Here is a 12,214-nt window from a genome sequence, read left to right on the forward strand (position 1 = left end):
AATAATTATTAAAGCCTTAAATATTTTAATATTCTTTAACCTAATATTTTCATTTCAATTTCATTCAATTTATCCTCACAGTATCATCATAAAGGTGCACAAAGATTTTGCTACAAGAATATTCATACAAGATTGATTTCATAAGTGATTATAAAGTTATACTCAAAAGTCATCAAAATAGTATAGACAAATGATTAATGAAATATGCAACATTTATAATATTTTTACAAAATTTAAAATCACAAATGAACATATCACATTTTTTAAATAAGGAAAATATAAATGTTACTATAAAAATATTGTGATATTGCACAATGATATAGTGGTGCTGGTAAGATTGATTCATTGATGAGTATAGAGCTGTTTGCTCTTACAAAATATCAGGAACTATTGTGATCCCTTTCAGTTCTAGTGCCTGAGTCAAAAGTTTCTGCCTTTTTTCACTGCTGTAAGGCTATCTGCTCTGTCTTCTCAATATTGACAGTGCACCTGTTCTTAGCAGCCCTCCTTCATTTTCATAGTCATGAAATTTAATAGGATGTCCATGATCACTGAAACCAATCACCTTCTGAATGCTCAGGTCACCTGATTGACAATGCTGCCAAAATGCCATCCAACTGAACCTTGTACTCATTCACTTCTGATAGTTCACCTCTTCTCTGGCTGTCTATTGCTTCATTCAGTTTTGTGAATTTCTTATCTATATTAATCAAAATCAGCACCCTTATAATGTTTACCTTTGGGATTTAGTGCTAACATCCAAGGCCATTCAAATATAAGTCCCTTTCCCATTACAGTTCTTCAAATGCCTAAAAATAACTATCATGGTACCCAATGTCTTCTTTTTTCCTAAGGCGCACCAGATTACATAGGGATGTAGTCAAAGGCTTCCATTTCTTTCCAAATGAAATACCAAGTGACAGACGTGAGAGTGAAAATATCAAATGTACATTTACAAAAAATCATTCTGGCTGCCTAAACGTTACACATTCCTGTAACTATTTCTCACAGGAATGATTGCTTCTCTAATCCTGCTTTAGTTTTTCTACATTCTTCCCAGAAGGGAGCATGGAAGGGAAGGCAGCGCTTTCAGTGTGATCTGATCATTTAGAGGAAGGTGAAATAATCACTTCTCCTACCTTGGATGTTCTTTATTTAATGCAGCTGAAGATTAAGATTTCCTTCGTGGTTTCTAGGGTTAGAAACCAAATAAAGAAGCATATTAGAAACAAAAGTAAATAAACTATGTTTGAGGGTTTAAAGCAATAGGTGTCAGTGTTGCCTGCCCATCAAAAATACCTGGGAACCTATAAAAAACAACAACAAAAAAAACCTAGTGCCTATACAATATCACAGGCCAATTAAATCAGAATCTCTGGAGGTATGCTTTTAAAGATCTCCAGGAGATCTCATTATGCACCCCAAGGCCAAAAACCATGACAGAATGGCTAGCCCTGTGCTTCTCAAACTTTAATGTATGGAAGAATCATCTGAGAATCTTATTCAAAGGCATATTCTGATTCCATGGTCTGGGGTAGTGTTCTAGAATCTTAATTTCTACAGAGCTACCAGGTGATATCTTTGCTGCTGGTTTAAGGACCAAACTTTAAGTAGCAAAAGGGTTAGCTGAAAGGTTCTCATAGCATGCATCAGAATCATCTGGAGAGCTTGTTTAAACACAGGTTGCTGGACCTCGCCCTCAGAGATTCTGATTCAGCAGGTCTGAGAAAAGGCCTGATAATTTGCATCTCTAACAAGTTCTAAGGCGATGCTGATGCTGTTGATCCAGGGACCGCAATGAAATCCACTGGTCTATCCAATGAGAATAGAAACACAGGTTTAGAGTGCAGACCTTATAATTTTGACCTTCATTATCCAGAAAGCTTTTCATCTCTTTTTATTCTCCCTTGAATTCCTTCAGGGCACACTATTGTATATTCCCTACAAGAAAATGCTAGCAAAAATGTATTTTATTTGGGGAAGGAGAAATATGACAATGACAAGCCAGCAAACATGCTTTGGATGATGAAGAGAAAATGAATCTGAAACCCTGATATGTCTTATCTCTAACAAAAGCTTATGCTAAATTTTGAATTATCTCTTTCTCAGGGATTTTAGCTATAGCATACAACCAGTTTTTCTCTTAGTAAAAACTTTAATTCTTTTGTTTCTATCATATGTCTGCTATCTGCTCTCTTGTTTGCTTTGTTCCAATGCATCTTCGTGTCCCTTTCTTGAGAACATTCTGCATAATGTGAACTAATAAAAATATATGCAACTAAAGTATGGAGTGTTGGATGCCATAAATAGAAAATTAAAGTGAATTGTTCTTCCAGCACAAAGTGTTTCTCAGTAAGCATTTTTCTGAATAATATTTTCCCCTCAGACTCATTTGCATGCCAGAAAGGTAACAGATATAATTCCTCTTTTATATATATTTCCAAGATGACATCACTGATTTCCTTTCCTTAGTATTATTCTAGGACAATTATTTAAATTGTTTTATGAATAAAATGTTTTCTAAATATTGAACCTATAGAAATACTTATTTATTCAATAAACAAGTTGTTGATGTCCAGAAACTTCAAAATAATATGTAACCGTCTATAAAGTAGATACCAAAAAAATTACCAAGCTTAGCACTCTTCTATGAGTCAGTTAGGAATTCATACAATTATAATATAATGAAAAGCCCTTTTTAAAAACCCTAAAACAATTATGACACAATTCACCTCAAAATAGCATGGAATTTTATAGCTCTAAATTATAGTATGTAGATGCTAACTGCATTCTTGTCAAATCAGAGAAGGGAGGGTACATTATTGGAAAGCTCCAAGTGTGCTATCAATCACCTGTCATTCCCACAATGAAGTGTAGTTTAAGAAAAAAAGTACATTCAGAGCAGGCCTTTTTTAGCCAAGAGGAGAATGCAGCATCCAGAGGAGAAAGAGGACCAGGGCACCAGCACTGCACCATATGAGGCCTTCTCCTCCTCCCTTCCTTTGCCCACTGATGCCTAGGCAGCTGTGGCTGTTTCCTCTTGGGTCCAGTGAGAGTTCCACAGGAGAAGATTCAGCCAGGGCACTTGGGAGCTGCTGCCCCATCTTTGACAAAGCACCTATCACACCCAGGATGCCACGGAGCTTGGGGCACACTCCATTCCCTCCGCAAGCCACAGCAAGTGCTTTCCTGTTTCCTAAGAACTAAAGCTACTGCCTCCGCTGAGAGAGGTAGAGCTAGCGGTTCTGTCCCTGAGCTACCTACCTGTCTCTTCTGGGAGGAGCCTGTCATCTCAGGAGGCAAGTCCCGGGGACACCCACACCTCCTGTGCTGGAGCATTTCAGCCACAGCTCACAGCCCATCTGGTAACCCCATATACAGTGGGTTGAGCTGCTCCCACCACCTCTGCAGCAGCTGGATCAGAGTGGGAGCTGAGAATCAGGGCATTTTTGTGCTCCCAAAGCATAGAAACCACTGTCACTGCTGAGAGAGGGAGGTGTGAGTGGCATGTGCAGACCACTGCTGCCACTTCTGCTAATCTCATCAGTAGGGGCCCACTATTCCTGTCAAAGGTTCACAGTGCATCTGCCCTTCTCCTTCCGGAGCATTCCTTCGGGAGCAGGAAATCACACCACAGCTCACTATCACAGCCAGTACCTAAACTCAGGGAGGCTTGAGAGCATGTTTGCCAACCTGGCAATAGTTCCTTTGCACAAATTCAACAAGTATCCATACAAGCAAGCACGTTCAGAAGAATAAAAATTCAGGTGAGCTATTATACTACCTGGTTTTAATATTATATCAAGGAAAGGGGCAGAAAAGACAATCTTGAATTGCCTGCAACACCCTTCTCCCATGCCGTGGCAGTGCTGTACAAGAATGCCAAGCAGAGAGAGAATCTGTGTGGCAGGGGAAGAAAGAGTGCAGTAATTGCAGGACTTTGCATTGAAACTCAGGGCCACCCTGGCACAGGAGAACACAACAGAATCCTGCTGGTGCCCACAGAGCGAGCATTTAGACCACTCTGGCCAGACAAAAATACTTTACCCCAAAACCTGAGCTAGCCCCATCACCAGTTGAGAAAAATGCAGCCTGGGGCCCAGATTAAAGTTGTAAGGCAGTCAGGCCACGAAGGCTTCAGTCCTTGGGCAATTCTTGTGGCTGTGCTGGCACAGAGCCAGGGGGCTTGGGGTGACCCAGTGAGACACCAGTGGTGCACCCCTCCCCCAACTACAGTCAGTGCAGCTCAGGGAGAGTCTTCTTCTACTTGAGGAAAGTAAAGGGGAACAGTTCAGAGGACTTTGTTTTGAAACCTGGGTATCAGCTGAGCCACAGTTAAATAAGGTATGAAGATAGAGGCTGATTGCTTACCAGGGGGTGTACGGGCAAGTATCCCCATCTCCTCTGCCAGCCCCCATCCCCAGGGGTCTAGGGAAAGGGACACTTCATGTATTTCACATAGATGCCTGCACCAGTCATGCATTCCTTGCATTCTTCATTGATGGACAGTCCCAGCTGAGACAGCTGAAGAGCGCATTAACAACTCAATAGCAAGAGCCCAGACCTCTGGGAATCCCTTCCTGCTCCCAAGCCATCCCCTTCTTTTGAAAAAAAGCCCCACTCCTGAATTCAGCCAGATTTCTTTCACACAAACTTCTGACAAACATGTACTATTTTCATTCCTGGGTTCATTCTCAGGCTTGAGTCTAACCTTACTTCTGGCACAAATACTACCCATGCCTCTTCACGTGGCTCAGACAATTTGAAATGACGAAACAATGAGCTATGAGAAAGAAAAGAAGAAAAAAGAGAATACTTAATGTTTTTGTACTTCTGATTATTTGAGTGCTGATTTCTTTGGTGAAATTACTGTTTCAATTTATTTAGTTGAATTAAAATGTATCTCCTTGGAATTTTTGCCAGTACTGGTAATGTATAAATATATATCATCTGTACATTAAAATTAAAATACATCTAGTTTTTTCTTTTTAATTTAAATTCTTAATTGGGAGTACTAGCTATTATAATCAAGGGTATCCAATTTCCCATAAGTCTAGATTTCATGATACTATAAGGATTGTGGTATATTCCATTCTGTTATGTTATTATAATGTTCTTGCCATTGTGTGTACTGGTGAATGTGGATATAGAAATTTTGCTTCTGAAAGAAACTATGAATTATGGTGATAGGTCTAAATTGGTTCACAGATAGGCACCTTCATAGTTATTTAAACTTCTCTGAAAAAGTTCTTTTGCCCCTTCTCAGAGTTCATTTTTTATAGAGCAAATATAATGTAGAAGAATGAATATCTTTGGGATATATTGCCTCTTAAGATTTAAGATCTAGAAAAGATTGTGTGTGAGTGTGCATGTCTACAATGATTGCAACTGAAATAATCCACAGATACAATAGGGAAAAGGACAGCCCCTGCTGTTTCACATTCTATTTCACACTGTGCTGAATGGCTAAAAGATTCATGAGAAGAACTCTTCTAATAGTAAGTAGACAAAATATATACGTAGCTTTTTTTCTTGGTACTTCAAAGAGATTATTATTTTCTTTTTTACTCATATATTTCTTTATGAATATTGACTTTACTAATTTAATATGCTTTTATTTACCATTTTAACTATGTACCTATGTTGGAATACTTTAGAACTGCAGGATTTTTCTAGAAAATCAGACTTGCATTGTTGATAGAATGCAATAGTTTTCTTCTTCTGAAGGATATCCTTTTTTTTCTTTTTAATTCTCTTCATTCACTGGCTATGTGTCCAGAAGTTTCATTTTTTAAATTTACAGTTTACTAGAGTTCCTTACCTTAACCATCACATAAACTGGTGGTTCAAGACAGCTGTCTTGTATCTTCATATGAAGGGAATAAAGCAAAGCAAACTCTCACCCTTTAGAAAGATCCTTTATGTTTTCACTCAATTTAACCACTGATCCTATAAAACAAAAAAGAATTTGATGAACTTCAATAACATTTAACTAAATAAAATATATTTATTAAGGCACATTTAGAATGTGACATCATTTTCTCCTAGTATCATTATACTATATGTATATATGTGTGTGTGTATATATATATATACATTTTTTTTAGAGAGAGAGAGATGAAGTATCGCTATGTTGCCCAGGCTGGCCTCAAACTCCTGGGCTCAAGAGATCCTTCCACCTCAACCTCTCAAGTTTTATAAATATTCTATTTCTTACTAATTGTATTATTAATACACCTAATATTTAAAATAGTATCAATTATTAACAATAATAATTATCTTCTTTTTTGTAGAGATGAGCTTTTGCTATTGCCCAGGCAGGTCTCGAACTGCTGGCCTCAAGCAATCCTCTCACCTCAGACTCTCAAAGTGTTGGGATTATAGGCATTAGCCACCATGCCTAGCAAGCTACCACACTAAAGCTGCCTATAACCAAGGAAATCATACAGAGTCTATAAACCCCTCTGCCCTTGACAGGGCTGGTGCTTGTACCAGACATTGGGATACCTGAGACAGGCGAAGGGTTGCCCAATCCAGTTCACCCAACTTCCCCTCCCATCTAGGGTTGAGTGTATCCCTACAGACCAGCGCACTGCCTGAGACCTCAAAGAGTTTCTCCCAGTAAACAAAGATTAAGCATAAACCCTTCTGCTACTGCCAGAGCTGGCCTTTACCTGAAAGTGCCACCCAGTAACGTAGAAGTTGAACTGCACAACACAGTATAAAATCTGCTGCCATAAGTACACAGCACTGGGAAATGAGATAAATTTCCTGAGACCCCAGTAATCCTGGCCCTGCAGGAGGCAGTGAGTCTGCACACATGCCCAGCACATCACTACTGTACCCAGCATTTGAAAAAGCCACTGCACAAAGACTATCTATAAACAAGGAATTCATACAGAGGTTTTTTGACTGAAAATACCCAGAACCAAAGATAAATGAACCTACGCAACATACAATATAGCCACATCTTCTAAGGGAAAACAAAAGTCCTGTCCAATCAAAAATAACTTCATATATAAGAAGAGATAGTTTATCAAGATGAGAACAAACCAGAGAAGCAATTCTGGGAGTATGAAAAAAAGAGTGTTATGCCATCTCCAAACGATCACATTAACTCTCCAGCAATGGATGCTAACCAAAATGAAATATTTCAAATACCAAATATAAAATAATCAAAATATTGATTTTTAAAGAAACTCAATGAGATCCAAGAGAAAATTGAAAACTGACACAAAAAAATCAGAAAAACAATTCAGGATATGAATGAAGAATTTACTAAAGACATAGATATTTTTAGAAACAAACAAATAGAACTTCTGGAAATGAAAGACTCATTGAAGGAATTGCAAAATATAGTTCAGTCATTAAACTGCACTAGAAGAAGAAAGAATTTCAGAACTTGAAGACAGGTCTTTCGAACTAACCTGGTAAGACAAAAATAAAGAAAAAACAATTTTCAAAAAGGAAACGAAACTTTCGAAAACTATAGGATTATATGAAATGATCAAACCTAACCTATGAATCATAGATATTCCTGAAAGAGAAGACAAAGTAAAAAGTTTGAAAAACTTGTTTGAGGAAATAATCAAGGAAAATGCCCTACTCTTGCTAGAGTCTTAGACATCAAGATACAACAGGCTCATACAAGACCACAGAGATACACTGCAAGATGGACTTCACCAAAACATGTAATTATCATACTATCTAAAGTTAACATAAAGGAAGAAATTCTAAACTAAGCAGGAGTAAAACATCTAATCACCTATAAAGAAAACTTCATCAAACTAACAGCAGACTTCTCAGCAGAAACCTTACAAGCCAGGGAGGATCGGGGTCCTATTTTCAATCTTCTTAAGGCAAAAAACAACAGCCATGACTTTTGTATCCTGCTAAACTAAGCTTCATCAACAAAGTAAAGTCTTTCTCAGACAAAAAATAATAATAATTATTATTATTAAACATGAGTAATGAAAGGAATTATTGTGAGATATCAATCTGATACTAGTTTAAAGAAGAATTTCAACAAAACATGCAAGAAAAGTAAAACAAGAAAGACTAGAAAATGGATCCATATCATCTAGATAATTGAGATGACTCCAATTTACAAAAGGAAAACCTTAGAAACACCAAAAGTAAGTAAGCTATGCCCTTAACAACTGGAGGGTTAGATATATATATATATATATATATATATATCAGCTAAACAGTTTAAAAGTTCGAGTTCTGTCACCTTTTAGTGAACATTCAAAAGATAGTGCATATACACATTGTATCAACAGAAAGTTTCTTTACAGTCAATAGAAAAAGTGCTATCTATTTTGCTGAAGGGTAATTTCTATTTTTTTTAATTTTTATTTCAGCATATTATGGGAGTGCAAATGTTAAGGTTACATATATTGCCCAGGCCCCCCTCCCACCTCAAGTCAGAGCTTCAAGCATGACCATCCCCCAAACATTGCATATCTCACTCATTGTGTTTGTGTATACCCATCCCCACCTCCCCCCTCCGATCCGCCCAACACCCGATAAATGTTTTTCCTATATGTCCACTGAGGTGTTGATCCATTAATACCAATTTGCTGGTGAGTACATGTGGTGCTTGTTTTTCCATTCTTGAGATACTTCACTTAGTAGAATGGGTTCCAGCTCTATCTAGTAAAATACAAGAGGTGCTATATCACCATTGTTTCTGAAAGCTGAACAGTACTCCATTATATACATATACCACATTTTATTAATCCACGAATGTATTGATGGGCACTTGGGTTGTTTCCACGACTTTGCAATTGTGCTGGTATAAACATTTGAGTGCAGGTTTTACTGAAAAGTAATTTCTTGTCCCTTTCTTATTCCCATCTTTGGTTTATTTTGATGTGAGGAAAAACGAAAGATCTAGATAAAATAGGGGAGGAAAGTTGGGGAGCACTAAACAAGATAAAAAAAAAAACTGAGGAGAAAAAACAAGCCATGTCCTTTTACTAATGAAATATCCAAGGTCTATCTAGAAATATGTTTTAGAATATTTAAATGGGGCAGTGAGAGTGTTAAGATTGATACAACTGAAAGGAATAGACTATTGTACAACGTGTTGACTATTGTTAATAATATATTATATTCTTTAAAATCACTGACAGAGTAGACGTTAATTGTTCTCACCATAAAAAATATGTGCGGTAATGCATATATTAATTAGTTCCATTTAGCCATTCTACAATGTGTACATATGTTTTACACCATAAATATATGTAATTTTATGCGTCAATTAAATATAACTTTTAAAAAAATGAAAGCAACATAATTAATATTCATAATATTTTTCCACTGCTTTTGTTAAAGAAACTTTTTTCCAAAGAAAAGATACTTAAGAATTCTCTTTAATAGGTAACTTTTTAAATTGTGCATTACTATGAAAGCTAAGCAATTCTAAAATTCTGTTGTTGAAATTGAAAAAGCAAAAGATTTGTAGTTTAAAAGTTAGTACTTCATTATGAAATTCCACCCTTTTTTGCTTTGTTTTCAGAGATAATTCCACAGAAAATACATAAGGTTGCCCAGAGGGAGAACTAAAGGTTCAAGATTGCAACATGGGTAGTGAATTAAAAATTATGAAAAGTATTATGAAACTAAAAAAAAAAATTAAATGTATGATCTGATGAATGATTGACAATTTAGTGTCCAAGTTCTACTCCCCAATATTTATGAGAAAGGGGTGGGAGGCAAAGAGAATTCTGGCAGTTTGTGCGTGCTATTTATGTACTGTCCAAAGCTAGCTTAGCAGGGGAATGGAGAAGGACTGCATTCGAAAACATCCTCTGGGCTGGCTCTCTGGGCTTGCTTTGAACTCTTGTTCATCATTATTTTATGCTGCAGCTTGTCTTTGTGTTAGTGGAAGGGAAAAGAAAAACACAAGAGACTATCCTTTAGTTTCTAAATCAAAGCTCTGCTTCGCTGACTATTGGAAGTGGCTTTTCAATGGCAAAGCAAATGAGGACATTAAAATTCTTTGTTTCTGTGGACCAGGAGCTGAGTTTTGTGGGTTTTTTTAAAATTCTTAGATGCAAAAAAGAACATGTTTCAATGTATCTTACATTTACCTTGAAATATTCTTAATATTTTTTTTTTCAATTTGATTGGCACTTGGAGAACATAAAGCAAGGTGGAAAAGCCCTTAAAGGGAACTGCAGAGGATCTGAGGAGGCGTCCATTGTCAAAGAATTTCAGAAGTGGAAGGAGTTGGGCTCCTTCTTGATAATGACCCCAAGGCCCAAAGATGTTAAATAAATTGCCTGAGATCCAGACCCAGATAGTCAGGATGAGACCCTCCTCGCTGGATTGTTACTCACACCCCCTTTACACTACCCTATGCTGCCTCTAGCGTTAGAACGAGAAACTATAAGGAGGGGGTGGAGGAGGAGAAGGCGAAGAAAGGTGGAGAGGGTTACAGATTCATGCCTAAGTAGGGAAGTGACCTCCCTGAGTCAAGATACTTGAACATTTTTTCCTAAGAGAAACAGCCCGCTCTTTCCTGGCGTTCAAAGCGCTCAATAGCTACCGCTGAGTTACCTGCGATGCCTATTTTCAATTTTGGGAAGATCAGCCCAAGGAAGAAAAGAAAGTTAAATCGCTTTCTTGCCACCCTCCACGGCTTCCACGCTGATAGAAGCGACCATCGTCCCTCCAACACCTTTCATGGGCTTGTTGCTTATAACACACTTCCTCGCTTGGGTCTTGGGCGTCCCTTTCAACTCCTCTCCCTCTCTCGCTCTATTATTCCCAAATCTTTACCTTTGGCTTTCTTAAGCTGCAAAGTCACATTGGCACCTTGGGTAGTCAGGAACGACCGCCAGATTCCTTATTTCCGCAAAAGTGCAGAGGACCATTCCTACCACCGTGCCCGTATTTGGATACACTGGGAATACCCCCAAGGGGTCATTTACTGAGAGGAAGGGGTGTCTTTCTCTAGACAGCTCGACAAAGTGGGGGGGGGGAGTGGCGCATGAGTCGCCTTTGCGGAGGGGGAACAGCCGCACGCGTCGGAGGCCGCCCTGCCCCGGAGGCCACTGGCACAGTCGCCCACCGGGAACCGGCTGGTGCCGCGGGTGGGCGAAGGCAGCGCCGCCGGCACGGAGGCGGCGCGGAGGGTGGCGCTGGCTGCGTGAAAGGCTTCTTTGTGCGAGAGTAGGCGTGGGGGGCGGCGGGGAGGGGAGCGCCGAGCGGGGACCTGCAGGCTGGGGGTCTGGGGCGACCCCGCAGCCCCCTTTCCCCGGCCGCGCCGAAACGGCGAGGGTAGCGCCGGCAGGGGGCAGTGTGGCGAAGCGGACTTGCTAAGGGGAAGGGGCGCTCCGTTCGGCCCTCTCGGAGGCAGGAGTGGGGAGAAAGCAGCTCGGAGGAAGCTGGGCCGGGGCGGGCGGTGGTGGGCGGGGGGGATTGAGGGATTTGGCTCCCCGCCCTCTCCCTTAGGTGGCTGAGAGATCACGCAAGCTGCAAGGGTGCAGCCCCTCGCCGGGAGCGCATTCCGGAGTCGGAGAGCTGGGAGAGCGGCCCCCCGAGGCAGAGGCTCTGCGGCCCCGGGTGCTGCCGCCCCCCACCTGGGGGAGAGGGGCGGGTCCGCGCTGCCTTCCCTCCGCGCCTCGGCCGCGTGGCTTGCGGCTTATTTTCCCAGCTGGCAAGCGTCGCGCTGCAGACAAGGGAATGCCTGTGGTGAGTTGTTTATTTTGTTGAAGTTTGCGGTGGGCCAAGGGGGACCTGGGGGGAGAGCGGCAGGCAGCGGCTGGGACTGTTTTGTTTAGGTCTCCATCCACCTGTGTGGTATAAATCTGCCAGCCTCGGGGCGGCGGGGGGCCAAGGGTGAGAAAGCCCTGAAGCTCCAAAAAGCCCCTTTTCGCCACTTGCGGATCTAGGGCCACATTCGATTCTCCACGCCTGGAGATCCTAGTTAACGCTGACCCCATGCCCCCCGTTAACGCTTCCCGCACCCGCTGAGGACAGGGTTGGCACTTCCAAGGGCAGTTAGCGCCCAGGACCCGGGGACAGCTGGCCATTGAACTTCCTTCCCTGCGCCCTTCTCCGATCCTGGAGGACAGGGAGCTGAGGTTTTGATGTGAAGGGCGCCCATGGAATGAGTGGGAACTGGTTCTGGTGGCTTCCGGCGTGAAGTTCGTTCGCGGGTGTCTGGTCTGCCATCCAGTACTACCAACTGGGATCCCGGGTC

The 12,214-nt window shown here is 40.8% G+C and overlaps 1 long non-coding RNA gene across 2 annotated transcripts in view; it reads right to left on the reverse strand.

Moving 5' to 3' along the window:
- LOC142873686 (uncharacterized) overlaps positions 1 to 12,214 on the reverse strand; it is a 52,225-nt gene that overhangs the window by 36,939 nt on the left and 3,072 nt on the right. The window contains exons 3-5 of one of the 2 annotated variants that reach the window (XR_012921642.1): positions 5,822 to 5,949; positions 4,712 to 4,783; positions 1,140 to 1,192 (exon numbers count right to left, since the gene is read on the reverse strand). This is a non-coding gene — a long non-coding RNA (uncharacterized LOC142873686). The remainder of the gene's footprint in view (positions 1 to 1,139; positions 1,193 to 4,711; positions 4,784 to 5,821; positions 5,950 to 12,214) is intronic. The other variant, XR_012921643.1, reaches the window with a different exon arrangement.

Source organism: Microcebus murinus, chromosome 11 (assembly GCF_040939455.1).
Source record: "Microcebus murinus isolate Inina chromosome 11, M.murinus_Inina_mat1.0, whole genome shotgun sequence".
NCBI classification, from domain to species: domain Eukaryota; kingdom Metazoa; phylum Chordata; class Mammalia; order Primates; family Cheirogaleidae; genus Microcebus; species Microcebus murinus.